Source organism: Cynocephalus volans, chromosome 11, assembly GCF_027409185.1.
Source record: "Cynocephalus volans isolate mCynVol1 chromosome 11, mCynVol1.pri, whole genome shotgun sequence".
In the NCBI taxonomy this organism is placed as follows: Eukaryota; Metazoa; Chordata; class Mammalia; order Dermoptera; family Cynocephalidae; genus Cynocephalus; species Cynocephalus volans.
The window spans coordinates 41997725-42011858 of record NC_084470.1 but is presented as its reverse complement, the minus strand read 5'-3'; the positions used below and the strand labels follow the sequence as shown (position 1 = coordinate 42011858).

The window sequence follows — 14134 nt, the reverse complement described above, 5'->3', positions numbered from 1 at the left end:
AACTTTGAAACATGAAAAAGGAATAACACTCTTTAAGTGTTTAGCCACTGAAATTTGATAATATTTATTACCAAAGTATGAGATATCTTATTCGGACCAATTCCAGCACAGCACCTCATTTAATTGCTCAAATGATTCACTGAGGTAATTATTACCACCTTTCTACAGATCATATACATATCTTAATGATATTAAACAACTTACTCCAAGTCATAATTACTAAATGGATGGAAATGCTGGGATATCTGAATCCAAAGTCTGAACTTTCCACTGAAGACTGTATTAAGTCCTGTTAATGGGACCTGTTTCAGGGGAGGAAAAACTTTTGAATTATTCAACTGTGATATTAATCATATTGCTTCACGTTGCATAACCTCCAGAGAACGTTAGGATTAAAGGAAAACTAAAAGTCTTATTATCTTACCAATAAATAGGAACAATTTATATGTTAGTTAATGGCAACGTTTCTGTACTCTGTGTTCTCTAACACACTTTAGATACAACACACTAATAACTGATTTTGAGATTTTATTGACTAGCCCAGTCATAATTGCTTTATAATTTACAAATCCTCGATTGCTCTCCATTGTATCAGAAATCATGGATTGTTCAGGTCTCCATGGGAACCAATTATAGGCAAACTAGATGCAAAGAGCCTTCTCAGCTCATCTCAGTAAAAATGGTCAGTTATTTCACAATTAGAGTAATATTTACACAACCAAAAAATTTGCACCACATCTATTTGCATTCTTCCTGATATAGACAGAATTACTACCAAAAAAAAAATGTGAAACTACATATTTTTAATAATAGCCAAAGGAAGAATGCAGCCAAGTGCTTTAGTCTATAGTTTTCCCTATCCCTCAAAGGTATAAATTATACTTTCTTTGAATAAACTAACTAAAAGCAATTTTTAGAATTTGGCTCTTTCTATTCCAAAATGTATAAGATGAACAATAGCAGATGTATTTCCTTTTCTATTAATGAAAGAAAAGAAATCTGGTTAATGTCCATTGGTTTGATAAAATCTTTGAATGTTATAGCAAAAGATTTTGGTTATTGATTATAAGCAATGAAATATACCTCAGTGGTTATTGGAATAAAAAAAGTAAGCTAAATGTATACTTATTATATGATTTCAATAATTTCAGTGTTTTAAGATCACACATGTGCTGCTGACTTAAAAATTACTGGAGTCTTGCATTGTTCATCTTCACGATCTTGTATCTCTAAATTGTAACCTAAATTTAATATTACTTTTCAGTAAAGAGACGTAGTTAAGTTCTGTGAGAAACAAGTCCAAGGACAATCTGTTCTTCTGAAAAAGGGCAACACACTTTTACTTGAATGTATTTATATTCATATAACAAAGACAGGAAAGACCTTTGAGCTGATAGAAGTTCCCAACACACTAGTACAAACTGTAGAATCAGATCCACTATGGCAAAGGGGTTGAACTTAAATTGATCATCCAATCCAAGTGCCATGCACTACCATAGATGCTTGGTTCTAGAGGAAACCTTTAGAGACATGCAACATAGAAAGAAATGGGAGGGAAAGGGGTATATTGGTTTGCTATGGATACTGTAATAAATTCTCAAAAACTCAGTGGCTTAAAACAATACAAATTTATTCTCTTACAGTTCTGGAGTTCAAAACTCTATAATCAAGGTGTCAGCAGGGCTGTGTTCCTTCTGGAGCCTTCACGAGAGTGTCTGTTTCCTGGCCTTTTCAATCTTCTAGAAATTGTCTACATTCCTTGGCTTGTGGCCCCATCCTTACACCACACCAACCTCTTGCTTCTATCATTAAATCACCAACCACTAACTGTGACCTTCCTACCACCCTCTTATAAGTATGCATGCCATTACACAGGGCTCATTTGAAAAATCCAGGATAATCTTCCCATCACAAGATCCTTAACTTAATCACATCTGCAAAGTAAGGCAACAGATTTACATGTCCTGGGGATCAGGACATGGATATCTCTGCAATGCAATTAATCAGCTTTCCAAAGGGGGAAAAGAGGTGAAAGAAAAGGCAAAAAGATAAAAAACTTGCATGTAATGATCTAATAACAGTTATAATAATTATTGTTACCAATTCACTCAGCAAATATCTATTGAGACATTAAATCATATCAAATAAAGTCTGGTACATGATATACCCTCTAAAAAGGTGAGCCTAACTTAGCTACCTGGCCGTGTATTCAAATATTCATGGCTTGTCTACATTTGGATGTCCAGAGTTAACACTGAGAAACAAATCATATTGTGCACAAAAATTCAATGACAATTTTTAAAAGTAGCTTTATTTATTCAGTTCATCCAAAATGCAAAATAGAAAAAAAATTTAATTAGATTTAGTCCCCAGGGTGCAATTAATAATGAGAATAACATGGATGGTACACGAAAATAGCAAATTCAAAATAATGTGCTCAAAAAAGTTTTAAGTGGGGAACATTCTTTAACTGTGAAAGGATGTGAAGAATTGGAAAGAATAAGTTGAAGGTAAAAAGTATAACTGAAGTTCTAAGAGCCGTTGTTCTAAAGGGAGAACATTTTCTCTTTGTGGAGATCATTTTTTCCAATCACTGGCAAAAAGTAGGAAAAGAAGACACTAAGTGGTTGGATGAATAAGACAAGTAATTACTAAGGTCTTCTCTTTAATGCCTAGGGGAAAATTAGACTTGGATTTCAGACTGTAACTCTTCTTCCTAACAAAAAAATGGAAACACTTATGAAAGTAGAACAAATTTTGCTTCAGGACAATTTCAGGAATTATTATAATTTTGGAATTCATTTTATTGATAGATTGCTCTAATTGTAGAAAATATCATTTCCTGATGAATTTTTCAAAACCATAGAGTAGTATTAAAAGGTTTCTATATTTAAATGCATTATACAAGGGATTTTCAGTATATAGAGCTGGAGAAAAAGTGTTTAATTAATGCCAATCCTAATTATTGTTATTCATTTATTTAGCAGATATCTATTGAACCATTAAATCATATCAAATAAAATCTGGTACATGACAGACACTCTAAAAAGGTGAGCCCAACTTAGCTACACTGGCCATGTATTCAAATTCCTAAGGCTTATCTACATCTGGATATCCAAAGTTAATAGTGAGAAATAAATCATATTCTGAACAAAACTTCATCGACAAATTTTAAAAGTAGCTTTGTTTATCCAGTTCCTCTATTACTTTTTTTTTATTCCTCAAATAATAAAATCTATGGGGGAGGGACATAGTCTGTGAAATTTGTACAATACAGAAATTTCAAGTCAAATTGAGGAATGTATATTGAAAACAGTGATTGTATTAATTGGGAAAAATATTTGAGAGGTATAATCTTATAACAAATCAAGGGTTAATTTGGTTAATATTCAGAGAATTCTAACAAATCAATAAGTAAAATTGACAATCTAAGAGAAAAATCATCAAAGGACTGAAACCATAGATACATGTGAAAGATATATAAATGAACAATCAATACATGAAAAAGGCTTGAACTCACTAGTAGAGAGGAAAATCATATAACAAAAAGATTACATTTTACATCTCTTAGATTGGCAGGAACTGTAAAATTTATTCTTTTCCACTATTTTAAAGAACTAGGACACAGAAGTTTGTATTGTTTTGGTTGAATTAAATACTTATAAAGCCTTTTTCTTAGGGGGTCAACACATCATACTTTAAAATATACATAAATTTTAACACAGTAATTCACCTTTAAATGTCCTTTCTTTACATACCCAGGCATGTAAACAAATATATCTTTATAAGGGTACTTTCACTGCAACACTGTAAGAAAAATAAGCAAACTTCAAGCAATACATACTCTCATTTGCAGAGCATTTTATATAAATACAGCACATTCATTAAAATGGAGTATAATGCAGCTACAAAAATAAAATATATCTGTCCTACGCTGACAATTCTCAAAGGGTGTCTCAGAGACCCTTTCAAAGGATTCACAAGGTCAAAATTATTTCATAATAATACTAAGATATTATTGCTATTCTTTCACTCTTTTTGTTAAACTCTCAATCCCACCAGGTAGCATGGAGTTCATTTAGAGACTATATGACATGTGATATGGCAAATGCAGAATCAGATAAGAACATTTAGCTGTGTTCTTTTAAGAAAAACATTAAAGAGATTTGCAAAAATGTAAAATAATTCTACCCTCTCACGAATTTTGTGTGTTTGTTTGGAAAATACAGTTCTTTTTGTAAAATGTTATTTTAATTAATGATATTCAATGCTTTTATCATCTGTTAAATGAATTTATAATTTGTTAAATTGTCAGTTTTAATTTCTAATATGGCAAATGCTGATACATATAACCAACATAAACAAAAGTGTTTGGGGAATTTTTGATAATGTTTAAGAGTGTAAAGGAGTCCTGAGAACAGGAAGTTTTAAAACCTTGACCTCGGCCAATGAGCTGTTTCCCAGCAGAGATCTCCAATCTAATCTTCTTTCCCTTACAGCTTCACATTAAAAGTGCAGATATATAGGAGGAAGAAAAAGGGAAAAAGATATAAATAAGGGGGAAAAAAAACAAAACAAACAAACACAGAAGAATAGAAGCTATGAAGAAGAGTATTCTTGGATAATTTTAAAAGTATATTGAATAGTAATAGGTACAGTAATAGGTAACAGTACAATTATATGTTTAAAATATTTGAAAGATATTCTCCTTTATAACATTTTCATTCGTGCTTAGTGTTTATCTGCATAACCATTAAACCATTATTTTAGCATTTTAAATAAGTTTTTTCTAATTAATAATTATTTTATAATATTTGAAAAATAGAGAACACAAAGATGAAATCTGTAACTCCACTGCTGAGACCAGTGATTACCATGTTGGTGTACTTCTTCTGAGTATTTTCTACTATAATTAATTTATTTATTAAGTAATAATGAGTTTATTATTTTTTAGGTAACATTTTATAAACATTTTCAATATTACTCCAATTAGATCTTTAAAAGTTTCCCCATTAATAATTTTGAGAGGTGTACCCCTATGAAATTTAATAAAAGTCTGACATTGTTTTCAGGAAAATAACCTAAAAACATAAAATGAAGGTTTTATTTTTTAAAGACAAGTTGGGAAACTTCAAGCAAAATATTGGCAGATGTTGGTGGCTGTGGCTGTAAGACAACAGAAGCTTTCCTGACTATGAGAGCCACTACAGGGAGGCCTTGGAACTGAGAGAATAAATGATGAAGCCAAATGCCACTGCTATCAGGAAATTCTTTGGGGAATGAAAGAAACCTCTAAGAAATTTAGGAGTGTTCCCTGCACCACACAGGAAGAAAGCCATCTGTGCATTTCAGCATCAGGGCCACTTAAAATAATTATTGTCTGTCACCAAATTAATGGCTACAGATGAAAGACTGGGGCTACCTGGAAAGAGGTATTAACAAATCCACTCATTACAGTTGACATTGCAGTTCTGAATGAAAGATAATTATTCACTTTAGTAAGACTTTACCCCATAACAAGGAGGACTCACAAAAGATAATTCCAATAAAAGTTGTCCCCTTGGCAGCCGTTAGGAGAATGTTCATTAACATAAACTAGTGAATTCCAAATCTCTTCTCATCTTTGATTATACCTGTATCCTGAGAGCTACCTAATGGTGAACCAATCTTACAGAATTGATGAGCCTGTTTTCTAGATCGTTATACCAAACAAAAACATTCTAGTTGACAATAGAAATATAATCTTGACGCTAATAGATACATGTATTTGTATTCAGTCCTTCTGGTTAATTGATTTCATTACTGCATAACACCAAGACTAAAAAATTGCCAATTTGAAATAAAAAATAATTGACTATATCAGATTTAGCAAATATCCACTATGAAAAACACTCCAGAGTTAATGTCCATCAGAATGTCTTTGTTAGATAAAAATATGGTTTTATGGCATAAAATAAATTAAAACGCTTTGAAAAGTAAGTGAAAAATTCACCATGTAATATGTTTCTTAGTATTATTAATTAGACTTCTTTTAGGGTTTTTCATTTTATTACTTTTGTTTGTTGAAATATCCTTTGCAGATGGAGTAAAACTGATGTAACATTGAAGAACATATTGTTACTTAATACTCAGGTGGTCTCACCATAATCAACATGTTATTAACGAATAATGGATAAACTTGTAGTAGAAAAGCATTAATTTTTTTAAGTGAGTTATTTCAATATTCAAATACTCAGAAGAAGAATTAAACTGAGAACTATCAAAAACCTACTCTGTGACATAAGCTTAGAAAATAATAATTTGGCACCTCTCCCACATCCCAGAGAAACCTGTGGGAAGACAAACCAGAGCTCTGTAGTATTTTCCTGTGTTTATAACTTGAAAGACCTCTGGCAGCATGAAGGAATGCAGGAATACATCATTTAAAAGAAAAAGACTCACCAGATATAGCCAGCAGGATTATATGACCACTAAGACACAAAACCAATGAATCACATCACATTCCTCAGCAGGGTTCACAAAAAAATGCCAATTTGATGTTTGGTGTCTGAAGTCACTATTACTGTGGCATTAGAGTTTAATGTTTCACATTTCTTTGAAATTAAATGTTTATTGAATTGTTGCTCAAAGTTCCAGAGACAATTCTGATGACCAAGAATTAAATAACTATTCTATCTTGACCTCATAAAATATAGTAGGAGAGATATTCATCTTAGCAATTTTACTTTCTTTCCTCAGATAAAGATTCCATTAATTAGTGGAATCAAACACAACAGTAGCTCATACAGGCCTAGGGAGGAGGTACAACCTTTCACCCAACTCTGCTTCTGATATTGATTTATAGCAATAGGTAAGAAATAGATAGGGTTAAAGTTGGGGAAGTTTGACAAGCTTTATCGAATAAGACAAGATTCAGAGTTAAATGGTCCAAATGTGTACCAATTACAATTAAAGTGTTAAAATGAAAAGCAAGAAAATTAAAACTGAATATTAAGACATCATGAAACAGTAACTATATGCTTAAGAAACAGTAATAAGCAACAACATAAAAAGAGTTAACAAAAATATTACTCTCTGCTCACTAGTACAGCTATCCAGTCAGCAGACTCATAATCACTATGGTTTTAGAGAAGAATTCCCTGTGTTGAAACTATCATTATAGCACCAAGACAAAAAATTACTAAAGCCTCTTACATTAATGGGGATTGGCCCCATGTTACAATGTAATCAAAACCATTATTTGAGGGCAGCAATGCTTATGCCCTGTTAGGCATTCAAGCAAAGACCAGACCTGAAAGGTCATTTCTCCTGCTTCTGCACCCGCTATTGAATGGGAAGGTCACCATCATCTGGAGGTAGTGAGAGGACAAAAATGAGCAAATTGTTTAGATCAAAATATATAGGTTAGTCCTTCATCCTATACATAAGTTAATCATTAGAGTTTTCTACCCCAGAATTATTGAGGTATAATTAACAAATAAATTTTGTATATATTTAAGGTATACAACATGTTTTGATATCTTTGTACATTGTGACTTAATTACCACAATCAAGGTAATTAACTTTTCTACCACCTCACATTGTACCTTTTCTTTGTGGTAAGAATATCTAAGACCTACTGTCTCAGCAAATTTCAAGTGTACAATATATTACTATTAACTATAGTCACCAAGTGTACATGGGTCTCCAGAACTTGCTCATTATGTAACTGCAAGTTTGTACCCTTTGAACAACACCTCATTTCCCCCATCCCTCTACCTTTGGTAACCACCCCTGTAATCTCTGTTTCTATGAGGACAACATTTCTAGATTCCACATGTAAGTGAGATGATGCAGTATCTGTGTCTGGCTTGCATCCCAAGGATAAATGCCACTTGATCATGGTATATGATCCTTTTAACATACTTTTAAATTTGGTTTGCTAGTATTCTGTTGAAGACTTTTGCATTTAGGTTCCTCAGGGATATTGGCCTGTAATTTCCATTTCTGGACGTGTCCTTGTCTGGCTTTGGTATCAAGGTGATGCTGCCTTGTAAAATGAGTTTGGACATGCTTCCTTCTCTTTAGTTTTTTGAAAGAGTTTGAAAAGGATTGCTGTTAATTCTTCTTGAAATATCTGGTGTAATTCACCAGTGAAGCCATCAGGTCCTGTGCTTTTCTTTGATTGGAGATTTTTGATTAATGATTCAATCTCCTTACTTATCATTGCTCTATTCAAATTTTCTATTTTATCATGACTAAATCTTTGTAGGTTGTTTCCAGGAATTTATCCATTTCTTCTAGGCTATCAAATTTGTTGCCATAGAATTGTTCATAGCAGTCTCTTACAATCCTTTTTATTTCTGTGGTATCTGTTGGAATGTCTCCTCTTTCATTTCTGATTTTATTTATTTGAATCTTCATTTTCTTCTAATAAAATTTTCCAATATTATTTTAACCTTTCTAGTGAAAGGTTTTTGACTTATCTTTTCAAAAAAACCAACTTTTAATTTTATCTTTTCTGTTGTTTTTCTAGTCTCTATTTCATTTATTTCTGCTCTGATATTTAGTATTTCCTTCCTTCTAGTAAATCTGGGCTTAGTTTGTTCCTTTTCTAGTTCATTGAGGTGTAAGGTTAGGTTGTTTATTTGAGATTCTTTTTTCTTCATGTAGGCATTTATGACTACAAAATTCCCTCTTAGAACTACTTTTGTTGCATCCCATAAGTATTGAGATATTGTGTTTACATTTTCATTTATCTCAAGATTTTTTTTTATTTACTTTTTGATTTTTCCTTTGATTCATTGGTGGTTAAAGAAAGTGTTGTTTAATTTTCATGTATTTGTGCATTTTCCAGTATTCTTCCTGTGAATGATTTTTAGTGTCATACAATTGCAATTAGAAAAGATGCTTAATATTATTTCAATCTTCTTAAATTTGTTAAGACTTGTTTTGTGGCTTAACCTATGGTCTATCCTGAAGAATGCTCTGTGTGTGCTTGAGAAAAATGTGTATTCTGCTGCCCTTGGATGGAATGTTAAGTATATGCCTGTTAGGTTCATTTGGCCTAAAATGTAGTTAAAGTCCAGTGTTTCCTTATCAATTTTCTGCCTGGATGATCTATTCATTATTGACAATTGGGAATGAAGTCCCCTATTATTATTGCATTGCTGTCTACTTTTTCCTTCAGATTTGTTAATATTTGCTTAACACATGAGTATTTAGGTGCCAGATGTTTGGTGCATATGTGTTTACAATTGTCATATCTTCTTGATGAATTGACCCCTTTATCATTATATGATGACCTTCTTTGTCTCCTTTTACAGTTTTGGACTTAAAGTATATTTTGTCTAAGTATAGCTACCTCTGAACTTTCTATTTTCTATTTGTTTCTATTTTCATGGAATATATTTTTCCATCCCTGAACTTTCAGTCTTAAAGGTGAAGTGAGTCTCTTATAGGCAGTATATTGTTGGATCTTATTTTTGATCCATTCAGTCACTCTATGTTTTGATTGGAAAATTTAATACATTCACATTTAAAGTAATTATTAATAGGTAAAGACTCATTACTGTCATTTTGCTAATTGTCTTCTTGCTGTTCTGTAGATCCTGTGTTTCTTTCTTTTTCTCTAGATATCTTCCTTTGAGAATTGATAATTTTCTGTAGTATTATGCTTTGATTCATTTCTCTTTATCTTTTGTGTATCTACTATAGGTTTTTGCTTTGTGGTTAGCTTGAGGCTTACGTAGTACACCTTACAGTTATAACGGTCTTTTTTAAAAATTTCTTTTTAATTTTTTTTAATTGTAATATAGTTGATTGTACACATCTGTGGGGTACAGAGTTGAATATCAATACCTGTGTGCAATATGTGATGTTCAAATCAGGATAATTAGTATACTCAACAACATATGATGTAATCATTCCTCATGGCTCTTTACCAATTCCTCTCTAACCCTTTCCTTCCCCCATACCTATGGTAATCTCAGTTCTGTTCTCTCCTTTTGAAAGCTCTATGTATTATTGTGATTGTTGTATCTTTCTTTCTTCTTCCTCTTTTTTTGAAAAATTTTATTTGTTTATTTTTTACCTCCCACTTATGAGACAGGACATATAGTATTTCTCTTTCAGTGCCTGGATTTTTTCACTTAACAAGATTTTTTTCTAAGATCATCCATGTTGCTGTGAATGGCAGTATTTCACTCTTTTTTTATGGCAGAGTAGTATTTCATTGTGTAAGTATACCACATTTCCCCTATCTAGTCATCTGACAATGGGATTTAGGTTGGTTCCAACTCTTGGCTATCATAAATAGAGCTGTAATAAACACAGAAGTGTAGGTACCCCTTTGACATGATGATTTTAATTCCTTTGGGTATATACCCAGCAGTGGAATTGCTGGATTGTATGGTAGTTCTATCTGTAGTTGTTTGAGGGATCTCCATACTATTTTCCATAATGGCTGTACCAATTTACAGCTCCACCAACAGTGTAGGAGGGTTTCCCTTTCTTTGCATCCTCACCAGCATTTGTTCTGTTTTTTTGATAACAGCCAGTCTAACTGGGATGAGATGATATATTAATGTGGCTTTGATTTGCATTTCCTTGATGCTGAGTGATGTTCAGCATTTTTTCATGTGTCTTTTGGCCATATGCATATCTTAATTTAAAAAATGCCTATAAAGATCCTTTGCCCATTTTTTATTTGGGTTATTTGTTTTTTCACTGTTGTTTGAGTTCTTTGTATATTGTGAGAATCAATCCTCTATCAGATGCATAGTTAGCAAATATTATCTACCATTCCATAGGTTGTCTTTCCACTCTGTTGATTGTTTCCTTTGCTAAGCAGAAGCTTTTTAGTTTGTTATGATCCCATTTGTTTATTTTTCCTTTTGTTGCCTGTGCTTTTAGAGTCATATTCATAAAGTCTATGCCCAGTCCTACTTCCTGAAGCAGTTCCCCTATGTTTTATCTTGAGTTTTATAGTTCCAGGTCTTACATTAAAGTCTTTAATCCATTGTAAGTTGATTTGGGTATATGGTGAGAGGTATGGGTCTACTTTCATTCTTCTACATATGGATGTCCAGTTTTCCCAGAACCATTTATTGAAGAGGCAGTCTTTTCCCCAATGTGTGTACTTGGTGCTTTGTCTAAGATCAGTTGGCTGTTGGTTTGTGGGTTGATTTCTGGGTTCTCTATTCTGTTCCACTGATCTGTGTGTCTTTTTCTAATGCTAGTTTTGGTTACCATAGCTTTGTAGTATAGTTTGAAGTCAGGTAGTGTTATGACTCTGGATTTATTTTATTTTATTTTATTTTATTTTTCTCAGGATTGCTTTGCTGATTCAGGGTCTTTTATTGTTCCATATGAATGTTAGGATTGATTTTTCTATTTCTGTGAAGAATGTCATTGGTATTTTCATGGGGATTGCACTGAATCCATAGATCGCTTTGGGTATAATAGATATTTTCACTATGTTAATTCTTCCAATCCAAGAGCATGGAATGTCTTCCCATCTTTTTATGTCCTCTTTAATTTCTTTCAACAATGATTTGCAGTTCTTGCTGTGGGATCATTCACCTCCTTGGTTAAATTAATTCCTAGGTATTTTACTTTTTTGGTGACTACTGTAAATCAGCTAGCTTTCTTGACTTATTTTTCTGCTAGTTTGTTGTTGGAGTATAAAAACACTACTGATTTTTGTATGCTGATTTTGTATCCTGCAACTTTATAACAGTCTGTTTTAAACTGATAACAGCTTATAACTTCAACTGCATGCAAAAACTCTGCACTTTTATTCTCCCATCCATTTTATGTTTTTGACATCACAATTTACCTCTATTTATATAGTGCCTCCATTAACAAATTATTGTACCTGTAGTTATTTTTAATACTTTTGTCTTTTAACATTCATAATTGAGTTATAAGTGATTTATATACCACCATTACAGTATTAGAGAATTCTAAATTTGATTATATAGTTACTATTACCAGTTAATTTTATACTTTCATACATTTTCATGTTATTAGAATCTTTTCATTTCAGCTTGTAGTACTCGCTACCATTTTTTTTTTTCTTCTTCTTCTATTTTTTTTTTAGTAAGGCAGGTCTAGGGTGCTGAACTCCCTTAGCCTTTGTTGTTCTGGGAAAATCTTTATCTCTTCATTTTTGAAGGACAGCTTTGGCAGGCAAAGTATTTTGGGTTGGAATTTTTTTTTTTTTCTTTCAGTACTTCAAGTATGTCATCTCACTCCCTCAGCCTGCAAGGTTTTTGCTAAGACATCCTCTAATGATCATATGTAGGTTCCCTTGTATCTGATTAGCCTGTTTTCTATTGCTGCTTTCAAAATTCTTTTTGTCTTTAATATTTGACAGTTTGATTACAATGTATCTTAGTGAAGCATTCTTTAGGTTGAGCCTGTTTGAAGACTTCATATACCTGGATGTCTGTATTTTTCCTTAGAAGTCTTGCATTGCTGTCCTTTCTCTAAAAGATTATGTTCCTCCACTCTATACTGACTGTCTTGAAAGAGAAACATCTTTACCAGTCATCCAAGCTAGGGATTCTGAATCTGTCATAGACTTTTTCTATGGATCTGACTGTTCCACACATCTTGTTCTTTCTTGGGGACAAATTCTTAAAAGTTTTATGCCTTCTCTGGATCCTACAAAGCCAGGACATGTGCTGAAAGCCTCCCATTTGTTTTACCGAGGGCCATGCCTTGAAATACTCAAGTTCATATGCTTTCTCCCAATCCTGCAGAATCAAATCAGCTGCCTGCATGTGACACTCATCCTTGCTGTCCATGGTGGTATACTCAGAGAACTGTCTTGGGGGATTTGAGCTGAGTGAAGTATTTGGAGTGCCCATGATCCAGTTAGAGAGGACCCACAAGAAATGTATCCCAAGTGGCTCATGAGTGGGTCTCCTGATGGGGCCCCTGGAGTGGTTAGTAGGGTATGTAGCTTCCCCTCCCTGCTCCTAGCCCCTCCCAACCTCTCAGCCATGCCAATTACCTCATATTCTGGAGAGCATAAGAAAGAAGTGGGCCTACTGAGCAATATCCCACAAGGCTGCGGGAGCTAGGCACTTTCTCACTACATGTTTACTTCTATCTATGAAACAAACTGAGGGATGAGGGAGTCTCTCTTCACATTGAGCTGTGCCATCTTGAGGAAAGGATAACATGGGTAAAGTGAAACTGTTTTTCTTACCTTCTACAGTATGTATATTCACAGATACCTTTGCTCCAACAGCGTGCTAGAACTTCTCTGCTATAGGCCCAGACACCTACACAGGTACTCACATCCATGGATATTCATCAAAATTGATACTTCTGTTGGGGGATTATGATAGAAAGCTCCTGTTCTACTCTTTTGCTCTAATCATTAGAGTTTTATAGGTTTATTGCCTGGCCATCAGCTTGGTATAAAGGAAAGAAGTTGCATCAGATAAAAATGAATCACAAGTACTTTCTCTCTTTCTCTTGATAAACTTACTGATAACATTTATTGAGCTCATTTCCCTAGCAAAGTGTTAAACATATTATGTGCATTATCTCATTTAATCTTTACAAATATCTAATAATTCATATTTTATAATCATCTCCACTTTACAGGTAAAGAGACTGAAATTTTTAGAGGCTGAGGCTATACAAGGTCTGTGGCTAGTAGGAGCAGGGTCATGATTATAACCCATGCCTTTCTGCCTTCAGATCCAGAGCTTTTCATCAGTCTTCCAGATTTCTTTGTAGTGAAATATCTCAATATATTTTTTTACCTAAGCCAAACAGATAATACTTTGGTTTTAGTCACTAGCTTCAGTCTTAATATTATTTCAAGAGAAGTAAAGATTAGTATTTCTCATTATATTCTTATTTTTTCCAATCAGCCCCTGCTTCACCATTTTGAAGAAATATATTAATTATTTTATTTTAAAGTGGGATCTGATAAGGTTATCAGAATGAATATTAGTAAATGAAAGTACTAGATGAGCGGTGGGCATGGAAGATGTTTGGGGGAATGCACTTAATTCTTTTAACAATCACTGGTGTTTTTATAATTTCCATTTTACAGATGGGGAAATGAGATATGGGAGAGATTAAGTAGCCTGCCTAGCTAGTAAATGCAGTGGTCAGTATTCTAAGCTTA

The 14134-nt window shown here is 33.1% G+C and overlaps 1 protein-coding gene across 5 annotated transcripts in view; it reads right to left on the bottom strand.

The window, feature by feature from the left end:
- Positions 1–14134, bottom strand: part of RBMS3 (RNA binding motif single stranded interacting protein 3) — a 672503-nt gene that overhangs the window by 150542 nt on the left and 507827 nt on the right. The window lies entirely within an intron of this gene.